The sequence below is a fragment of the Bos mutus genome, chromosome X (assembly GCF_027580195.1).
Source record: "Bos mutus isolate GX-2022 chromosome X, NWIPB_WYAK_1.1, whole genome shotgun sequence".
NCBI classification, from domain to species: domain Eukaryota; kingdom Metazoa; phylum Chordata; class Mammalia; order Artiodactyla; family Bovidae; genus Bos; species Bos mutus.
In genome coordinates, this window is record NC_091646.1 from 22,205,726 (window position 1) to 22,228,867 (window position 23,142).

The following is a 23,142-nucleotide window of genomic DNA, read 5'->3' on the forward strand; positions in this document are numbered from 1 at the left end:
CAAAAAAGATCTTCACGACCCAGATAATCACAATGGTGTGATCACTGACCTAGAGCCAGACATCCTGGAATGTGAAGTCAAGTGGGCCTTAGAAAGCATCACTACAAAGAAAACTAGTGGAGGTTATGGAATTCCAGTTGAGCTATTTCAAATCCTGAAAGATGATGCTGTGAAAGGGCTGCACTCAGTATGCCAACAAATATGGAAAACTCAGCAGTGGCCATTTCATTCCAATCCCTAAGAAAGGCAATGGCAAAGAATGCTCAAACTACCACACAATTGCACTCATCTCACACACTAGTAAAGTTATGCTCAAAATTCTCCAAGCCAGGCTTCAGCAATGCATGAACCGTGAATATCCAGATGGTCAATCTGGTTACAAAAAAGGCAGAGGAACCAGAGATCAAATTGCCAACATCTACTGGATCATCCAAAAAGCAAGGGTTTTCCAGAAATATATCTATTTCTGCCTTATTGGCTATGCCAAAGCCTTTGACTGTGTGGATCACAATAAACTGTGGGAATTTCTGAAAGAGATGGGAATACCAGACCACCTGACCTGCCTCTTGAGAAACCTGTATGTAGGTCAGGAAGCAACAGTTAGAACATGACATGGAACAACAGACTGGTTCCAAATTGGAAAAGGAGTACGTCAAGGCTGTATATTATCACCCTGTGTATTTAACTTATATGCAAAGCGCATCATGAGAAATGCTGGGCTGGATGAAGCACAAGCTGGAATCAAGATTGCCGGGAGAAATACCAATAACCTCAGATATGCAGATGACTCCACCCTTATGGCAGAAAGCGAAGAAAAACTAAAGAGCCTCTTGATGAAAGTGAAAGAGGAGAGTGAAAAAGTTGGCTTAAAGCTCAACATTCAGAAAACTAAGATCATGGCATCTGGTCTTAGTTTTGGCATCACTTCATGGGAAATAGATGGGGAAACAGTGGAAACAGTGTCAGACTATTTTGGGGGGCTCCAAAATCACTGCAGATAGTGATTGAAGCCATGAAATTAAAAGACACTTACTCCTTGGAAGGAAAGTTACGACCAACCTAGACAGTGTATTGAAAAGCAGAGACATTACTTTGTCAACAAAGGTCCATCTAGTCAAGGCTTTGGTTTTTCCAGTAGTCATGTATGGATGTGAGAGTTGGAGTATAAAGAAAGCTGAGCTCGGAAGAATTGATGCTTTTCAACTGTGGTGTTTGAGAAGACTCTTGAGCATACCTGGCCTGTAAGGAGATGCAACCAGTCCATCATAAAGGAGATCATTCCTGGGTGTTCATTGGAAGGACTGAGGTTGAAGGTGAAACTGCAATATTTTGGCTACCTGATGCAAATACTGACTCATTTGAAAAGACCCTGAAATGGAAAAGATTGAAGGCAGGAGGAGAAGGGGACGACAGAGGATGAGATGGTTGGATGGCATCACTGAGTCAATGGACATGAGTCTGGATAAACTGCGGGAGTTGGTGATGGACAGGGAGGCCTGGTGTGCTGTGGTTCATGCGGTCGCAAAGAGTTGGACATGACTGAGCCACTAAAGTGAACTGACTGAAGAAGGTTAGGTGGGCTTCCCGGGTGCTCAGATGGTAAAGAGTTTGCCTGCAGTGCAGGAGACCTGGGTTCGCTCCCTGGGTTTGGAAGAACCCCTGTAGAAGGAAATGGCATCCTGCTCCAGTATTCTTGCCTGGAGAATTCCATGGACAGAGGAGCCTGGTGGGCTAAAGTTCATGGGGTCACAAAACGTCAGACAGGACTGAACAACCAAGTGTGTGTGCACACACACACACACACAGACATGAAGCTTAGGTAATTTTCTCACGGTCATATATATAATTATTAGTACTCTTAGAGCTTAAACCTGAATATTTGGATTTAAAATCTGAGATTCTCTCTGTGACATTCTTTTTTTTTTAATTTTTTTTTAAACTTTAAAATACTGTATTAGTTTTGTCAAATATCGAAATGAATCCGCCACAGGTATACATGTGTTCCCCATCTTGAACCCTCCTCCCTCCTCCCTCCCCATACCATCCCTCTGGGTCATCCTAGTGCACCAGCCCCAAGCATCCAGTATCATGCATCGAACCTGGACTGGCAACTCGTTTCATACATGATATTATACATGTTTCAATGCCATTCTCCCAAATCTTCCCACCCTCTCCCTCTCCCACAGAGTCCATAAGACTGTTCTATACATCAGTGTCTCTTTTGCTGTCTCGTACACAGGGTTATTGTTACCATCTTTCTAAATTCCATATATATGCGTTAGTATACTATTGGTAACTAAGTATATATTGGTGTTTTTCTTTCTGGCTTACTTCACTCTGTATAATAGGCTCCAGTTTTATCCACCTCATTAGAACTGATTCAAATGTATTCTTTTTAATGGCTGAGTAATACTCCATTGTGTATATGTACCATAGCTTTCTTATCCATTCATCTGCTGACGGACATCTAGGTTGCTTCCATGTCCTGGCTATTATAAACAGTGCTGCGATGAACATTGGGGTACACGTGTCTCTTTCCCTTCCGGTTTCCTCAGTGTGTATGCCCAGCAGTGGGATTGCTGGGTCAGAAGGCAGTTCTATTTCCAGTTTTTTAAGGAATCTCGACACTGTTCTCCATAGTGGCTGTACTAGTTTGCATTCCCACCAGCAGTGTAAGAGGGTTCCCTTTTCTCCACACCCTCTCCAGCATTTATTGCTTGTAGACTTTTGGAGCACAGCCATTCTGACTGGCGTGAAATGGTACCTCATAGTGGTTTTGATTTGCATTTCTCTGATAATGAGTGATGTTGAGCATCTTTTCATGTGTTTGTACTAGTTCACAACTGTTGCTTGACCAACACACTGCTTGACACATAGACATCATAACTGAAAGAAGGAATGTTCACATCTGCTTTGATAGCCCTTCATCTCTCCTTGGACATATCTGTGCCCTTAGCAAGGTGACTGTCATACAGTAAGTGCTTAATGGTGATCGTTGTACTGGTGGTAGTTCTTCATGATTGATTGTTTCATCTTTCCAGATTAATGCACTCTAATCCTTTTCACCTGTTCTCATTGTCTTCCCTCTCCCATCCCTTCAAACAGCTTTGTTGCTCATATTCTCTGTCTGCAGTCCTTGGGATGAACTGGATATGGGAATTGGGACATACATAGGAAGTTCTAACCATAGCTACCTCTTAAATGCATACATGTTTAATTATGAAACATTTAACAGTTGTCTGTTGTCAAGTTTCAGAAAACAAAATTGTTGTTTAGTCGCTAAGTCGTGTCCGACTCTTTGTGACCCCATGCACTGCAGCACGCCAGGCTCCCCTGTCCTTCACTGTCTCCTGGAGTTTGCTCAAATTCATGTCCGTTGAGTCAGCGATGCTATCTAACCATCTAATCCTCTGCTGCTCTTGTCTCCTTTTGCCTTCAGTCTTTCCCAGCATTGGGGTCTTTTCTTGGAAAAATAAAAAAAATGACCACAAAACATGACTTGTACTAAAAATGCTTTTGAGAGTTTAGTTAGGGCTTTTGTTTGTTTCAGATTATAAGTACTGTTGCCCCATCTTTTGCCTTCTTACTGGATCTGTACACCTGCACATTCTGTGCTAGTACTTGCTGGGCCAGCTTCCCTAGTTTCATGGGTTTCATTGCTTCCCCCACCTTTGCTTCCCCTTTTGCCTGCTCGCTCTCTTTTTCAGCTGGATGTCTTCTCCTCCAAATCAGAAATATTATTGACAAAGATTTTGAGCTCTCCTCAAAGGAGAGGACTTAGGATTGCCATTTTTCACATCTTGCTGACAGATCCTTTAGGTTCAGTTTGATGAGAATGTTTCCTCTCTGACCGATTTTAAGAGAGCTTTGTGGAGGGTCTCCTGCCACCAGCCTCTGCTGCTATTGCCAGTGCAGTGGGACGGAGTGGATTGGCTTTGTGGCTAGACAGAGTTGGGTGTTGTTTGTTTTTCCGGTTTATTCTTGCTTTTGGATGCTGTTACCTCTTTCTTATTAGCACCCTGCTGCTGCCGGTTTATTCTTGCTTTTGGATGCTGTTACCTCTTTCTTATTAGCACCCTAGCAATAGAGAAAAAAGCATTATAAGAAGAGTTTAGAATTCAAGGTTAAAACTTCAGTCTCCATTTGGTAAAAAAAAAAAAAAAATAGGACCCCCAACTTTAAAAGTTCATGCTAGGTTTGAAATATTTAATCTAAGGCTATTCTCACAGTTTTCTTTTGCCTCCCACTTTTTTTGCCTTATGAATGACTTTGTTATAGTGAGTGACAAGTATATCCTATCCTTGCTGATCATTTTTAAGTGGATGGATTTTCATAGAGCAGTGCATCTCTAGTGGTGTAGATGTTTATCTTATGTATTGAGAGTTTATAATTCAATATTTTCAGGTTTTCATTTTTAGTTGAAGACATTGATAAATAGAACTATGACTTTTATATTCATAAGATCTTCTATCTATACTTAATTATCATTACTGTGAAGTTATCAGTTTTATAGCCTAGAGGTTCAGAGAAATCTAGATCAGTTTCATCATTTCCAGATAGAGAATAGCCAAGTTATTTTTAGAAAATATTTGTAACTGAGGTTATTAGATGATTTGAATGCATGAGAGTATGACTTAGTTAGAAACTTGGGTAGTTTATCAGACTGAAAACTGATTTTCTACCCTAGAATCATGGTGCACCTGAAGTTTACTTAGAGTGACTTTTATCTTCAACACAATAAAATCCTGAACATTATACAATGTAAGACTATAGTTTGCATTTATCATAGTTAGTCAGCAAACATTTATTATCTGTGACCCTTCATCTTTAGGAGTTAAGGTTGTAGTTTTATAATAGTTAATTTAAATGTGTTCTACTACTAATTCATGTTTTTATACTATGTAAATCAATTATTCTTTAAGATGTGTGCCTGGATTAGAGAAAAGAATATGCAGCTGTCTGGGTTTTAGTCATGATTTTTCCATAGATGCTCTGTCTTCTGGGCTTTTTGTCTTAGATGTCACCTAATAGATACCACTCTGCTAATGTATCAACTTGGCTATTTTTATAATTGGACTCAGTAAGACGTTTATCATAAATGGAATGAGTAAGCACTCTATGCAATAGAAGAATATATCTTTAAACTTGAGACAGTTCTAAAAACACTGTATTCTGGAAGAAGCCACCAGCTGCACACACAACCAGAAATTATGCTTGTATTTTAATATCCATAGACAATGAATAAAAGACTTGGGGGTTCCTCAAAAGAATCCTGTTTATATGTATTTATTCATAGATCTTAAGTATGTCAGACCAATAATTAGATATAGTGTAAAAAACACTTTATCTTCCATTAAACTAGACCTCAGTGCTTACCTCACTGTGAATGCTCCACACAGATTCATCTTTAACTTATGTGATAACACAATCAATTCACCCTTTTTAGGAGATTTTTAGGGACCATCTTTCCTCCCATTTATTACATTCTCCTGAATTTGGCCTCAGGCCTTTAAAATGTTTCAGGAATGTCTTCTCACTTTTTCGTGAAACTCTACTTCCTCAATGGGGACACTGACTAGCTGGACATAGTCTCAGGCCCCGGGTTTTGAAATCTGGATTTCCTTCCTCTGCTTGTCCCCCATGGTACAGGCACTCTAAGCTTTAAGGAGAATCAGTATGACAATAGTCAACTTTACAAAAGAAAAATCAAAAGCAAGTCCACTTGAAGCTTGGTACAGGAATACATCACTTTATTTTTTTTTAATGTGTTTGTAAGAAACTGAATATATTAATTCCATATTTGTAAAAAAAATGTTCAGTGTTAGCTTGGCATTTTAAAATATTGCTATATCACAGGGAGCTCAGCTTGGTGCTGTGATGACCTAGAGGGGTGAGACAGGGGAGTGGGAGGGAGGCTCATGAGGGAGGGGATATATGTGTATATGTAGCTGATTCATGTTGTTGTACAGCAGAAACCAACACAACATTGTGAAGCAATTATACTCCAATAAAAATAAATAATAAAGTAGTGCTATATGGAATGCTTCTGTAATGCAAATAAACATTCTTAATTTCTCCGATTTATAGATTGGATATAGATTTTCTTCAAATAGGCCACACCTGTACTCTGGATCCCCACAAAGAATTTTTCAAGGAATGACCCCTTTGCTAGACCCTGATTTCTCAACCTGATTTCCTGTGGTTTCTTCCTTCTTAATTAGCCCAGTGGCTCAGGTGTACCTTCCTGCCCCCTGATCTCTACTTGGCTATCATATATTAATATATAAAATATATATTTGTTTATATATGTGATACAGTGAGAATATACATAGGAACTGTAAAAACATGTGTATTTATGTATTTATCCACATTCCATGGCATCCAAAATCAGCAGGCACATTGCGCATTGCTAGGGTTTTCTCTTTTTTTTTCTGTATGGTATTTCTGCTATTTATTCTAAATATCTTTATTTTGTCTCTTAATCATTTACATGCCATACTAACTCTATCCACTACTGTGGTGTAACCACTTCTGAAGTGAAATGGCATCTATTTAACAGCATTGAAATTGTGGTTGCTTTTGTTCAGAAGAGAAAGTGGACACTCTTCTTTGTTCTTTGCACTGAAAGACTTTAACCCATCTCCGATATTGGCAAGGAGAATGGTTCTCTTGATTTGCTTTTAAAAGGATATGCACTAGTAATCTCATTTTACCCTTTCATTTTCCTCCTTACTACTCTGCCCCTTGGCTTCATTTGCCTCTTTATGGGGAAGAATGCATCTGAGGTTTTCTTTGCTTCTCCCCTTGCCATGATATGTAGACTAGTTTATGGAAAAATACATCAGCCGCCTGCCATGCATTTAAATTCCCCACTTCTCTGCTGCATTTGTGTGCAGCAGCTGAAAGACAAATAGATGAGTGCAGGACCGTTTTTGTCAGTGAAAGTTTTTGGATGCATACATTACCAAGCACACATATCATTAAATATGAGCTTAATATCTGGAAGCAAAAGTGGTAGTACATCAAGTTTGTCCGCAGAAGAGAAAAGGGGTCATTGTTTGTGAGAACTAAATGGAAGCATATCCTTCCTTATCCATCAGAGGAATTAAGAGATGGGAATTGGTCTTTTAGGCCATCTGGTTCCTGCCCCAGGGACCAGTAGAAGGTTGGTCCTCGCATTATTGTATTCTCAGTGCTGATTATTTTTGTTACATATTTCCATAGCTTTGCAGTAACTTCAAATGCTTTTGTAACTATAGTTCCTCTATTTCTCTTGACCAAGGAAGTTCAGGTTGTATCTCATTTCAAAGTAGATGTCCCCCTTTTCAACTTTGTTAAGCCTTATTCCACCAAGCTGGGTTAAGGTACTGAGATTTAGCCTTTTTAAGATAACGTATATCTACTTGGCCCTAACTTTTTCCTTACCTTTTCCCCCTCTGTTCTGAGTATTCTTAAACAATTTTAGAAACTTAATTACCATATAGAAATTTAACATTGTGAACATCTTAAAATTACACCTCCGAGACCAACTAACATTCCTTAAAAAGGATAGAAATGGGAAGGGAAGGATGTCCAGGAATTGCCTCAATACCTCTCCTTTCCCTCTCCTCCTCCCCCTCACTCCCTCAGTTTCTCTCTTCCTCTTTTCCCTCTCACACACACATGCATGTGCACACACAAACACATTGGACTTATGTCAAACCAAATCATCCCAGTGTGATTTGGATGGAGGTGGGGCATGTAAGGAAGGAGATGGAGAGCCTGAAGTGGGGTTTGTGGCTTAAAAATCAAGCGTGTTAAGGAAGCAACGAAATAGACAGTTTCCAGGTCGTAAGAGACCATAGAGAATGTTTCCTTAGTTATGTACGTGAGGAGAGTAAGACCCAGGGAGTTAATGACTAAATCAGTTGACTTCTCCGAAGTCCACTGTTTTGTTTCCTATACCAAGCTGAAGGCAAAAATTGTGGGGATTAAGGGTAAACATCAAAGTCCTGGATTTGCCATCTGTCCATTAATTCATTCAGTTAATCAACATATATTTATTGATCAACTATGATATGCCAACAAAGGTTCGTCTAGTCAAGGCTATGGTTTTTCCTGTGGTCATGTATGGATGTGAGAGTTGGACTGTGAAGAAAGCTGAGTGCCGAAGAATTGATGCTTTTGAACTGTGGTGTTGGAGAAGACTCTTGAGAGTCCCTTGGACTGCAAGGAGATCCAACCAGTGCATTCTGAAGGAGATCAGCCCTGGGATTTCTTTGGAAGGAATGATGCTAAAGCTGAAACTCCAGTACTTTGGCCACCTCATGCAAAGAGTTGACTCATTGGAAAAGACTCTGATGCTGGGAGGGATTGGGGGCAGGAGGAGAAGGGGACGGCAGAGGATGAGATGGCTGGATGGCATCACTGACTCGATGGACATGAGTCTGAGTGGGCTACGGGAGTTGGTGATGGACAGGGAGGCCTGGCGTGCTGCAATTCATGGGGTCGCAAAGAGTCGGACATGAGTGAGCAACTAAACTGAACTGAACTGATGATATGCCCGACATTGTGCTAGGTGTTAAGGACCCCATATGGTCCCTGACCTCAAGGAGCTTATAAGCTTATTCACCAAACTCTAGTGACAAATAGAAAAGTGAAGAAATAGGCAATCACAGTACAGAATGTTTCCATAGTACCCAGAGGATGCTAACAGAGCATATAAGAGGTGCCCCCTAACCCTGCTTTAGGTGACAAGCGATAGCTTCCTGGCAGATATTTCCCAGGTCAAGGTGAGACAGAGTGTTCCAGGGTGATGTTAAAGCATATGCAGTCCCTGAGGCAAGAACTGGAAATAGTTCAGTATGATTAGAGAATACAGTGTAGTTAAGGGTTGGGGAGGGATTGTTAAGGGGGTTAATTAAGGTAACTGTACAGTATGAATAAGACTGTGGAGATAAGAAGGAGCCAGGTCATAAAGGACCTCACTTGCCATGTCAGAGAATTTGAAGTTCTGCAGTTTAAGAACAATGTAGAAGTCACTAAAAAGTTTTAAAGTCAGTGATGTGATCGTATTTGCCTGTTAGAAGGATCTCTCTATTGACAACTGGAGAGTTAACTGGAGATAGAAAGCCATGTGAGGAGGCCATTGCAGTAATCCACTTGGACTGAGGTAGTAATGATTGGGATGAAGAGAAAGGTTCATATTTTAGCTAGGACATAGAGTCCATCGGACTTGGTTACCAGGTGTAGAAAACAAGAGAAAGGGACGAATATGGATAACTCCCAGGGTTCTGGACTGAATAGCTAGGTGGGTTGTGTGCCATTTCCTGACATGGAGGACAAGGTGGAAAGGGCAGGATTGTTGAGTAAAGATAATGTGTTAAGTATGAGTTATCCATCGGATGCCCATACTGAGAACAATCTGGGCTTAAGATAAATATATCAGAGCTATCAGCATAAATAGAAATATGATTTGAAGTCATGGGATCACCCAGAGCCAGTCTGAGGATCAGTTGCCCTTAGACCTTATTTGGTCTTAGACTCCTTTATGTATCCGACAGTTATGGGCCCTTTCCCCATATACAATTCTGCCTGCAATTTTAAGAGGTTCATTGACATCTTGATGCATATCTGCAAACTGTTATGATGTCTGGATGAAGAACCTCTGGCGGTGGAATAAGAAGAAAAGAGGTGTAAGGATGAAACACTGGCATTTCGGCCTTCCCAAGTGCCCCATATGGTAGAGTCTGCCTGAAGTGCAGGAGACCCAGGTTTGATCCCTGGGTCAGGAAGATCCCCTGGAGAAGGAAATGGCAACCCACTCCAGTATCCTTGCCTGGAAAATTCCATGGATGGAGGAACCTGGCAGGCTACTGTCCATGAGGTCACAAAGAGTCGGACACGACTGAGCAACTTCACTTCACTTCACTGGCATTTAAGAAATGAGTAGTGAAAGAGAAGTTCATGGAGAAAACTGGGAAAAAGAAACCAGAGAGTTAATGGGTGTCATAGAAGGCAAGGAAAGAGTTTCATGAAGCCAAAGTGGTCAGCAGAGTTAAGTGCTGCAGGGAGAGAGTAAGATAAGGACTGAAAAGTGATCACTGGCTTTAGCAACAATGAGTGTCAGTGACTTTTGCAAGGGCTGCTTCAGTAAAATGCTGTGGACAGAATCCAGAATGCAGTGATTAAGGAGTGCATGAGAGAAGAGCAAGTGGGAACAGCAAGTGCAGGCCACATGTTTCCAAAGGGGCAGATTTGAGGCTAGAGGGAGGCTTGTCTTTTGTTCATTTATAACCAAATTGAGGGTATTGAGTATCTTTTAGAATTTTTGTGTCATTTTCTGATTTCTTACCATTAAAAAAAAGAACAAATAAACCAAGGAATTCACATCTGGTAAGAGTAGAGTTTCACAGGTTTCCAATGCTTCTTTCGATATTAATAAATGATGAATTGTGGTTTTAAATCCCTGCAGTTTTATATCTTTTCCTCAGCTTTGCTTAAGGTGTCTATCTACCCAGAATCCACAATGCCTCAGGCAGTACTAAATTAGCACTATAGGTGCATTCAGGCCAGACAGGCTGGGAATGAGAGAGGCAATAAGGCTGGCTTTAGACCCTTGATTGAAGAGCCAGCTTTGTAATACCCAGCTTAGTAATTATGAAGGCTTTATGTTTGCATGTGTGAACCTTAGTTAAGCTTTGTCATAGGTTTTCCAAAACAGCTGGGGCTTTTGGTCTATGAAGACATTAATTTGCGTCTCCAGGGGCTATGCATAAATCAAACTGGGAAAGAGGGGAGGAGGAGTGAATTTCTTTGTGTGAATCCCAGCTCCCTGTTAACTGTTTAATTGAGGAGAAGGAAAGAGTCCTATGACAATTACTGAATTAGGGATGCATTATTATCTTCTGCTTGATGTATTCTTGCTTGGTATATTTATGCTAAGAAAGGCAGTAAACCCTCTCTCCCCTAAGAAGGCCTTGCTTTGTTGACCTTAAACAGAAACGTAGACTCAGATTTCACAGTTCCTGTTGTTTCAAAGGGAGGCTTAATGTTGGTGGTGATGGTTGTTAATTTAAACTTTGGTCTTCTTTTCTTACCATCTGCTGTGTAGTGGCCTTTCAGTCACAGTTCAGGGATAACAGCAAGGATCCCACCTGGGGAAAGCAGAGTAATGACATGGGCCTTTGGAAACTCTGCTCTTTCTTCCCCTCTGGCCACAGAGAAGATTATTGGGAAACCTCGTCATCATAGAAGCAACTGTCATTTTGGAGTGAATTAAAGATGGGAAGTTAGCCCCGACCTAAATTCTTCTGACCTTTTGAAATATCAGCATAAATGATGCTGTGGTGAGCCAAGCCTTCCCCTCCCCCACTATTTTGGGTTCATCTTTCAGCCACTGCGTGAATCTAACTGAAGAGTCAAAATGTAGAAAAGAGAGGTTCTTCATAGTTTTCTTGTTTTCAGATGCACTGCCTTTTTAGCCTGATAAAGAAATAGATGATAACGAATAGAACATATGCCACAAAATACTATAGGAACTCCTATAGTAGAACGTGTGTGTGTGTGTGTGTGTTTTATTTACTAAACATTCTTAATGTTCAGGAGCATGCTCACAGAGGGAGAAGACCATGTTTTTCTCTGTAACAGTCCTGTGATGCTACTGTCGGGGTCCAAATACCAGAATTCATAACCCGTGACTCAGTCTGGTGTTTTTTGAGTGAAAAGCCACAAAGACACAAGTTTTGTCAGTGTGTTATGTATGGTACATTTAAAAAATTAATATTAAATATCATCAGCAATGTTGATTCTTAAGACTATAGATTTCATACGAGTAAGAGTTTTAATAACTGGCTTATTACAGGACTATAAAAAAGAGTATAGCCTATCCAAAAGATAAGCCTGTATATTGGAAATCTCTTATAAACTAATACTTTTATAAGCACTAAGGGCAAAAAGGCATTGCTTTACAGTACTTATAACTACTACCGTAAGATTTAAATTAATACCAAAAACTTAAAACATATGCTTACTGTGTAATTGCTGACTCAAGGTTATGGATGATATATGTTCTCAGATGTTCTCAGAGCATATTACTGAGCTGAGCTGTGAGGAATATAATGTTTACTCAAAGTCAAGTTCCAAGGCATTTCCTATGGTTAATACATTATAAATGGTCTTCTTCTATGTAGCTCTCTCTCTCTGTTGTATCTCAACTGTAGAAGTTGAACTCTCCCTTTCAGCTTCAATATATAATGATAATCTTGTAAAGCACCATTTAATTAACTGATTTAAAATTATGTAAACAAGAGATTGGGAGAAGAAATGTTCAACTGTTTCAGTTCTCTATTAAAATTACAAAAATTGTTTCAAAATCCCATTTAGTTTGGACTATTCCTCAGGAATAACTGATTGAAAAAATAAAGATGGTGTGGAAAAGCATAATTCTTTAATTAGTCATTAGGCCCACAAAATAGAACAATAGAACAATTGGATCTGAAAGACATATTAAAATTTATCTGATCCACCCCCTCATTGTTAAGATGATGGAGCTATGCTCCAAGTATTAATAGGGTAAATGACTTGTCCAGGATCATACAGGTTTAGTGGCATAGCTAGGGTTCCAAGTTCCATGATTCTTGGTGATCGTCTCAGTATTCTATATTGCCTCTAGAAAATTTGAGAGGCGGAAACTGAACTCTGGCCTTATACATACTTTAAAAAAAAATTTTTTTTTGGCCTTACAGTTTCAAAGCATGCACTCTATCTCTCTACATGCCTGGAGGTGCTTAATCAGTACTAACCAACATGATTAAAATTGTTATCTTTTTAATTCAATAAGTTTCTTTGGAAAGCAACCACATAAAATGGATTGGAAGAGAGAATTTAGCAGTAATGCCCCCTCAATACATGTGGCAGGAATTAGATTCGCTGCATTATGTATGCATTGCAACCTGCTAAGAAAGCAGACTCCTAGGAAAGAGCTACTGGAACTGGCCAGTACAACTGCTCTGATTCAATAAGTAACTTGAAGTTTTGATGGAATCGATCACTCATTAGCCTGTGGGCCAGGAAAAAGGAAATCAATGAGCAAAAGGAATCATGGTGAAAGGAGAGTACACCTATCCCCTGCCTTGCCCACATACGCCTTTAGCTGAACTGTATGTTCCCAAGATTAAAGAATCTTAAGACTGAAGTTTCACTCTATTCTGCATGGCATACTTGGATCACAGATCTGTAATGATGCTTTCTGTTCCAAGCACTATATCTTGAGGCAGACACGTGACAAGCTAGAATACAACAGAGATGGTCAGGGACTGGAAAGCCCAGTCATAAAGAAAGGTTAGAAATTGGTGCTTTTAGTGCTTGGGAAGGTGAAACTTAGACATGGAGAGGGGGAAAGGAACTGACATATATTTAAGTAGCTACTGTGTGCCAGACACTTTGCATATGTTATTTCCTTTCATCCTCATACCACCCTATGCAGAAGGTATTCTCTTTCTTGGAGATATGTGGTTTGAAGGTATCAGATAACTTACCTGTTACAGAGTTAGTAAGGAGTAGAGATAGGATGAATAGAGCTAATGCTCATGCTTTAGATGAGAGTTTTCAAATATTTGAAGAGCTGATAGAAAGAAGATTAGGATTGACATTGTCATGATAGTAATAGTTGTTATAAAAGTAGCAGTAGTATTAGAAATAAAAACAATAGCTGACATTTACTGAACACTTATGTTGTGCCAGGAACTGTGCTAAGCACTTGATTTATATTAACATATTTAATCCCTATAATAATCCTAAAATGTAGGTACTGTTATTACTTCCATTTTACACATAAGGGAACTGAGGTACAGATTAAGTAATGTACTCAGCATCACATAAGTGAGGGAACCTGAGTATGAACTTGGATTGTCCTAGGAAGCAGATTTTAGCCTAGCATAAGAGGGACACCTTTCTACTCAAACTGTCTGGCAGAGGGATGGGTGTTCTGGTGAAGCAGGAAATTTCTCAGCCTTGAAAGTATTTAAGCAGGGTCTGGGTGGGCTTCCCTGGTGGTTCAGATGGTAAGGAATCTGCCTGCAATGTAGGAGACCCGGGTTTGATCCCTGAGTTGGGAAGATCCCCTGGAAAAGGGAATGGCAACCTGCCGGGTGAGGAAGGAGGCTCGGCATACGCAAAGGTGGGATCGAGCCTCAGCAACCCACTCCAGTATTCTTGCCTGGAGAATTCCACAGACAGAGGAGCCTGGTGGGCTACAGTCCATGGGGTCACAAAGAGTCAGACATGACTGAGTGACTGAACAACAGAAGGTGCTGCTTTCAGGCATGCTGTGCATGAGGTTTCTTCACTGAAAGCAAGGTTAAGAGTAAGGTAAACTCAAAGGCCCATTTCAGCTCTAAATATATCTCACTCAAGTTGACACATCTACTGGTTAGTGAGCTGCCATGTCCTTTCTAGGCCTTTTCTGGACTTAGGTGGGTACTCAGAGCTCATAGGTAGACAACTTCACTTGTGTTACTATGTAGATGAGCTATTGGCTCTGGAAAAGTATCAATATAAGTTGATGCCCTGGTCCATCAAATGGAGAGAAGCCATTCCAAGGATCTGTTGCAAGAATAAATTTATAAATCATTGGACAAGGTCAAAAGAAATCCATTAATGAAAACTGATTAGCCTCCAGAGTTCTCTTTTCTAACTGCGACAGTTTATAATCCAAATGAAATTAGCACCCATTTTCAAATTCGTGCTCTTTCATCTTAATAATTTCTTGCATTAATCTGCCATATGGTTCTTCCCTTTCCAATCTTGTGATAATGTCACTTATGTATTCATTCAGACACCTTTGTATTTCTAATATTGGCCAATTACAAAAGCCATCTGTGTTTCATATAGCATTCTCACCCAGAACACAAAGGGTTTTATTTAATTGAAAAATACAAATGTACCATACCATGAGGAAAATAACGCACAGATATAGCTAAATAGCTAACCATTTCTTCTTCTCCCTCAGCCTTTCTTTGGCTACCTTTCTAAAATAAAGTATTTCAGGGGAAAATGGCCTCTAGGAACTCCATCACTGTCAGTGGTAGAAGTGAGGTGACACTGTCATTGACCTCCTTTGTCTTGAGAGAATTGGAAAGGCACCTAGGAGCATGACTTATCACTATTTCTTATGGCAAAGATGACAGCCGAAGATGACCTGGGAAGACGATGGGGCAGAGAAAAGCTAGTCAAGAACTTCTCTGGAGAAATACAGACATAAAAGCATAAGATTTTTCAATCAGTTGCTTCTCAAATTGACTGGAATCCCCACTGAAGGTCAGTTGAGTCTTTGAATGTGTTCATTCTTTCTGGAGACACTGATAATTTGGCATTGTGCATTGTACAAATGATCAAAAATCAGAGTCTGTGTACACTGATCCATGTGTCTTGCCAACATTACATGAAGTTTTTATAAAATTCCTAGGTGTGGAACCCCCTAGAGAAGGGAATTCTCTAAATGTGGTCTAGTTATGTTTCACAGCTAGCCTTTCTCTCAATTCAACTTAAAAGCACCAATCATATTTCAGAAACAATGTATGAGCCATATATTATTAGAACTATTTTTATTGACCTAACCAAGGCCTTTGATTTAGTCACCCAAAAACACTTTCTTCAGAGATCCCATGATTCTGGGCTTAGCAGTTACCCTGTAAAATGGTTTTCTCTTCATTTAGTTCTTGCCAACTTAGCCTCGACCCAGAGGTCCAAAATACTTGCAGACTGTCATTTTTAGTGAAGATTAACTGAAGCCTCTCCTTGGCTGATGGTGAAGGAGAGTTCAAAGACTATGCTGGCAGCTCCATTGCTATCACAAAAAGTTTCTCCTTTCGAAATCATCTCCCTCTTTCTAGCTGATCTACTTGTGTCAAAGATACACTTTTTAGCAGAATTTATTCCTCCAGTTACTTCTAGTGTATATTATCCCCAAAGGCAAAACATTCATGGTAATACATGTGACATAACTTATTTCAGTAGAGTATTAGAATGGCAGAGGTAACTGGGATGTTACAGAACCTTTAGTTTGATATTCTTGTTTTATAGATGGGGAAACTGAGGTTCAGAGGTGTTAAATGACTCATCAGAAGCAAGGACAATTAATTAGCATCAGAGCTTAGAGTAGAACCCAGGTCTCAGGACTCCTAATCAAGTGCTCTTTCTACTCTGTCATGCTGCTTCATGACTAGCTAATATAGAGAGAATTAATATATGTAAGTATATATTATATAGATATATTTTTATATATTCTATAAATGGTAATACAGCCTAGCAGTTAAGAGCAGACCTGAGTGTTAATTTTACCCCTTATTCACAATTTTATCCCTTATTACATGCATGAATGTACACATCTAACTTAACGTGAGCTTCAGTTGCCTCATCTGTAAAACTGAGATCATAATAACATCTACCTTTTAAAATTATGATGACAATTAAATGAGAAAATATATAAAGCACTTTGAAAAGTGCCTTGCACTTGCTAAACTCTCAGTGAATGGTAGCTGTTTTTCCTATGTAGATTTTTTTTCTATATAACTCATTCCACTCCCCCTCCCATGCCCTAGAATAAGAATTCTCTTGGAAATCTTAATGTTATTAAAATTATAGTATGCAAATGTATTAAAATGTAGCAACATTCTTCTAGCTCACCTGAATCTAGTGTGTCATGTTTTTCCTAAGTTAATTGCAGCCTGATTTGGTTCTGTTCAGTATCACATCTATTTCCACAAACTGGAAATTGTCTTTTCTAGATTTTGATTGGCAGGGATAGTTTTATAAACTTTATTGAATTACATTAGTGTTGTTCTATGGTAGAGGAGACACTTTCATTATAAGCCTGTGTTCCTAGGTGCTTATCTTTTTCATAAAATTACCCTTTGGACTGAAATATTTTCAACTTGTTTTCTATTTCAGATTGGGTATAAAAAATTGACGGGTGGGAAAAGTGGGCAATTTCTTATAACATTTTATTTGGCTACTGAGTAATCACATTTTAATATCTTCCTGTTTGCCCCTGTGGTTTCAAGATGTTAAAACCCCATAAGAACCCAGAAACACACAGCACAATTATTTTAAAGAACAGCTTGCAGAAATTTTACAGGAAGCAACTATATATATATATATATATATATATATATATATATATATATATATGAGATCAGAGTCTTTTGAAGACTTGGTACCTGGCCTCCAAAGCTTTCTTTTTCAAATCATCCTTGACAATCCAGATTTTTTTTAACATAGATTTATTTAAATTGAATCCAGCTCTTTCATATTCCCAGCTATCTTCTTTTCTCAACTTGGTTGAGAAATGGCTGTCAGGAAAAAAATTAGAAGTACAAAGTAAACAAAATGAAAAGATTAGAGAAGAGTTTAGGAAAGTAAGGATTTGTAAATGGAGTTGAACGCTTAGCTAAGAGGCTAGTCAGAGATTCCCAAGACCAGAAGCCAGAGCCTAGTGCCCAGGTACTTTTGGTCAAATTGCTTTCACCAGGACTTAAGAAAGATGGGGTATCATTGTAAGGAGAGCTCTATTTCTTAGGGATAATCACAATAAAGGGGATGTGCCCACAGACCTGAAAGAGGAGTAGAGGCAGCCTAGAGCATCAAAGCTAGATCTAGGAGTGGAAGTAGAGTACAGAAACATCAAAAGCACCAAGAACCTGAAGTTATTATTGATGGGAATATACTTATTGCCATTTTATTACAAAAACCACAAATAACAAATGTTGGCAAGGATGTGGAGCAAAGGGAACCCTTGCACACTGTTGGTGGGAATGTAAATTGATGCAGTCATTGTGGAAAACAATATGGAGGTTCCTCAAAAAACTAAAAATAGAGACTTCCCTGGCAGTCCACTGGTTAAGACTTCATACTTCCACTGCAGAGGGCACGAGTTCAATCCCTGGTTGGGGAACTGAGATCCTGCATGCTGAGCAGTGCACCCCCCAAAAAAATGTAATAAAGAAACTAAAAATAGAGCAACCATATGCGGCAGTAATTCCACTACTGGGTATATATCTGAAAAAAAATGAAAATACTAATCCAATAAGATACATGAACCCCAGTGTTCACCCCACAAGCCCTGTTTGTAATAGCCAAGATACAGAAACAACCGAACAGTGTCCATCATCTGATGAATGCATCAGTTCAGTTCAGTTCAGTTGCTCAATTGTGTCCAACTCTTTGTGACCCCATGGATTGCAGCACACCAGGCTTCCCTGTCCATCACCAACTCCCGGAGTGTACTCAAACTCATGTCCATAGAGTCAGTGATGCCATCCAACCACCTCATCCTATGTCATCCTTCCACCTTCAATCTTTCTCAGCATCAGGGTCTTTTCCAGTGAGTCAGTTCTTCCCATCAGGTGGACAAAGAATTGGAGTTTCAGCTTCAGCATCAGTCCTTCCAATGAATATTCAGGACTGATCTCCTTTAGGATGGACTGGTTGGATCTCCTTGCAGTCCAAGAGACTCTCAAGAGTCTTCTCCAACACCACAGTTCAGAAGCATCAATTCTTCGGAAGTCAGCATTCTTTTTGGTCCAACTCCCACATCCATACATCCATACCATCTCTTTGACTAGATGGCCCTTTGTTGGCAAAGTAATGTCTCTGCTTTTTAATATGCTGTCTAGATTGGTCATAGCTTTTCTTCCAAGGAGCAAACGTCTTTCAATTTCATGGCTGCAGTCACCATCTGCAGTGATTTTGGAGCCCCCCCCAAATAAAGTCTCTCACTGTTTCCATTGTTTCCCCATCTATTTGCCATGAAGTAATGGGACCAGATGCCATGATCTTTGTTTTCTGACTGCTGAGTTTTAAGCCAACTTTTTCACTCTCCTCTTTCACTTTCATCAAGAGGCTCTTTAGTTCTTCACATAAGGGTGGTGTCATCTGCGTTTCTGAGGTTACTGATATTTCTCCCGGCAGTCTTGATTCCAGCTTGTGTTTCATCTAGCCTGGCATTTTGCATGATGTATCTGCATATAAGTTAAATAAGCAGGGTGACAATATACAGCCTTGACGTATTCATTTCCTGATTTGGAACCAGTCTGTTGTTCCATGTCCAGTTCTTACTGTTGCTTCTTGACCTGCATACAGATTTCTCAGGAGGCAGGTAAGGTGGTCTAGTATTTCCATCTCTTGAAGAATTTTCCAGTTCACTGTGATCCACACAGTCAAAGGCTTTGGCATAGTCAATAAAGCAGAAGTAGATGTTTTTCTGGAACTCTCTTGCTTTCTCGATGATCCAACAAATGTTGGCAATTCGATCTCTGGTTCCTCTGCCTTTTCTAAATCCAGCTTAAACATCTGGAAGTTCATGGTTCACGTACTGTTGAAGCCTGGCTTGGAGAATTTTGACATTACTTTACTAGCATGTGAGATAATGCAATTGTGTGCTAGTTTGAACATTCTTTGGCATTGCCTTTGTTTGGGATTGGAATGACAACTGACCTTTTCCAGTCCTGTGGCCACTGCTGAGTTTTCCAAATTTGTTGGCATATTGAGTGCAGCACTTTAACATCATCATCTTTTAGGATTTGAAATAGCTCATCTGGGATTCCATCACCTCCACTAGCTTTGTTTGCAGTGATGCTTCCTAAGGCCCACTTGACTTCACATTTAAGGATGGCTGGCTCTAGGTGAGTGATCACACCATCATAGTTATCTGGGTCATGAAGATCTTTTTTGTATATATCTTCTGTGTATTCTTGCCTCCTCTTCTTAATATCTTCTGCTTCTGTTAGATCCATACCATTTTTTATCCCTTATTGTGCCCACCTTTGCATTGAAATGTTCCACTGGTTTCCCTAATTTTCATGAAGAGATCTCTAGTCTTTCCCATTCTATTGTTTACCTCTATTTCTCTGCATTAATCACAAAGGACAACCATTTTGCCTTTTTGCATTTCTTTTTCTTGGAGATGGTGTTGAATACTGCCTCCTGTACAATATTACAAACCTCTGTCCAAAGTTCTTCAGGAACTCTGTCTATCAGATCTAATCCCTTGAATCTGTTTGTCACTTCCAGCATATAATCATAAGGGATTTGATTTAGGTCATACATGAATGGTCTAGTGGTTTTCCCTAATTTCTTCAATTTAAGTCTGAATTTGGCAATAAGGAGTTCATGATGTGTGCCACAGTCAGCTCCTGGTCTTGTTTTTGCTGACTGTATAGAGCTTCTCCATCTTTGGCTGCAAAGAATATAATCAGTCTGATTTTGGTATCAACCATTTCATGATGTCCATGTGTAGAGTCTTCTCTTGTGTTGTTGGAAGAGGGTGTTTGCTATGTCCGTTGCATTCTCTTGGCAAAACTCTGTTAGTCTTTGCCTTGCTTCATTTTGTACTCCAGGCCAAATTTGCCTGTTACTCTAGGTATCTCTTGACTTCCTATATTTGCATTCCAGTCCCCTATAATGAAAAAGATATCTTTTGGGGTGTTAGTTCTAGAAGGTCTTGTAGGTCTTCATAGAACAATTCACCTTCAGCTTTTTCCGCATTACTGGTTGTGGCATAGACTTGGATTACTGTGATACTGAATGGTTTGCCTTGGAAACAGAATCATTCTGTCATTTTTAAGATTGCATCTAAGTACTGCATTTCAGACTCTTTTGACTATGAGGGCTACTCCATTTCTTCTAAAGGAATTCTTGCTCACAATAACAGATATAAAAGTCATCTCAGTTAAATTCACCTATTCTAGTCCATTTTAGTTCGCTGATTCCTAAAATGTTGATATTCCCTCTTGCCATCTCCTGTTTGACCACTTCCAATTTGCCTTGATTCATGAACCTAACATTCCAGGTTCCTATGCAATATTGCTCTTTACAGCATCAGACTTTACTTCCATCACCAGTCACATCCACTATCTGAGTGTTGTTTTTGCTTTGGTTCCATCTCTTCATTCTTTCTGGAGTTATTTCTCAACTGATCTCCAGTAGCATATTGGGTACCTACCAAGCTGAAAGATAGGATCTTTCAGTGTCCTATCTTTTTGCCTTTTCATACTGTTCACAGGGTTCTCAAGGCAAGAATACTGAAGTGGTTTGCCATTCCCTTCTCCAGTGGACCATGTTTTGTCAGACCTCTCCACCATGACCCGTCCGTCTTGGGTGGCCCCACACAGCATGGCTCATACATAGTTTCATTGAGTTAGACAAGGCTGCGGTCCATATGATCAGTTTGATTAGTTTTCTGTGTAATTTACCTCAACAGCACCCATTTAAATTGTAAGTTCCATGAGAGTAGGGCTTAATATCTGTCTGTTCACTGATATGGTCCCAGCCCCAAGTCCCTGGCACAGGTTCCAGTCCCTGACACATAGTAGGTACTCATTAAATATTTGTTGAATGAATGAATGATCTGCATAAAATTTAAGATTTTCTCTCACCAGAGTAAAGATAATGGTGTACTTGAAACTGCCTCTATGTGCTGCAGTAAAATGAGGGGGAGAAAAAATGGGAACTTAAAACCAAGATATAAGCACCGAAGAATTGATGCTTTTGAACTGTGGTGTTGGAGAAGACTCTTGAGAGTCCCTTGGACTGCAAGGAGATCCAAGCAGTCCATTCTGAAGATCAGCCCTGGGATTTCTTTGGAAGGAATGATGCTAAAGCTGAAACTCCAGTACTTTGGCCACCTCATGCGAAGAGTTGACTCATTGGAAAAAGCTCTGATGCTGGGAGGTATTGGGGGCAGGAGGAGAAGGGGACGACAGAGGATGAGATGGCTGGATGGCATCACTGACTCGATGGACAGGAGTCTGAGTGAACTCCGGGTGTTGGTGATGGACAGGGAGGCCTGGCGTGCTGCGATTCATGGGGTCACAAAGAGTCAGACACGACTGAGCGCCTGAACTGAACTGAAAACCAAGATATAAAGCAAGTGGTACTGGAGAACTGGGCTCAGGGCAGGGATGGTTTGGGGAGCTAACTTTAGAGAGCATTCTGATTGTCTCAGTTACTCAGCACAAAATTGCCTTCATCCTTCAGATCTCTTTTCCCTGGATCCTGAGGTGTGCTATACTGGAATTAGAAAGGAGGGAAGACAAAGCCAGGGGGCCCTGAGGAAGAGGCCCCTTGTTTGACATCTCACCTGCAACTGACAGCCTATGGCAGTTGCTGCTCCATTGCCTGATTAAAAACAGAAAAGAAATAGCCATAGAAATCAGATATCCTGCTCTCCTTGTTACTCTCTTAAGCTCATTTGAACCTGTGCATCCCCTCTGTGGGCTTCTTATGCCAGTTTCTAGAACAGTGCTTGGCACCTAGCAGGTACTCAATAGATACTTGTTAAAAGAATGGCCCTGCCTGGTCATGCAGCTTTATAAGACCAACTGGTGTGTTGGAACCCTTTCCACAATCCCCTAAAGAACATAGGGCCATATCAGGAGAAGCAATTATGAGGAAATTGGAGAAAAGGAATGGAAGTAATTACAATTTCGTATATGCCCAAATTCTGGTGCACTTTGGGGAATCCCCTAAGTGTCTCAGATGAACTGCAACTCCAAATCAACATGTAAAGCAGTTGTTTTAAATGTGCAATGCTAAGACTCAAGAATGTTTAGCACCTGCTTTCCTTCTAAGGTCAAAAGAAAATTTAGTCCTGTATGTATGTATCATTATACATGAATATGTACACCTTGGGTGACACTGTTAAAACATTTCTATCTTTCTTCTGTTTCTCTGGTCCATTAGTTGGTGGGTTATACTTAGATATGTAACTCAAGACTTCCTTACTCCTAATCCCAAAGCATTTGAGCATAACCAACCTTTTGCTAGAAGAGGGTGGTGTGTGTAGGCAGATAAGATGTACTTTCTACAGGGTGAAAGTCAGAATTTGAATGCCAAAATGTTTATAGGCAGGACTTGGAGGCTCCCACTCTAGAAGCCAGGGAGTAAATTATCATGGACAATATTTTTAATACTAGGGCTAGATGTGTAGGATGTGAAACTAGTACAGGAAATGTAGAACAAGAACATTTGGCAACCTTGTGCTTCCTGTCTAAAATATCTGTTGTGGAACATCAGTGGGAGGTAGTAGGCTATAGTGAATTCTAACACTTTCCTTATTAGACTCCTTATACTACCGAATTCTTCATATGTTATAGTTTTTTTATT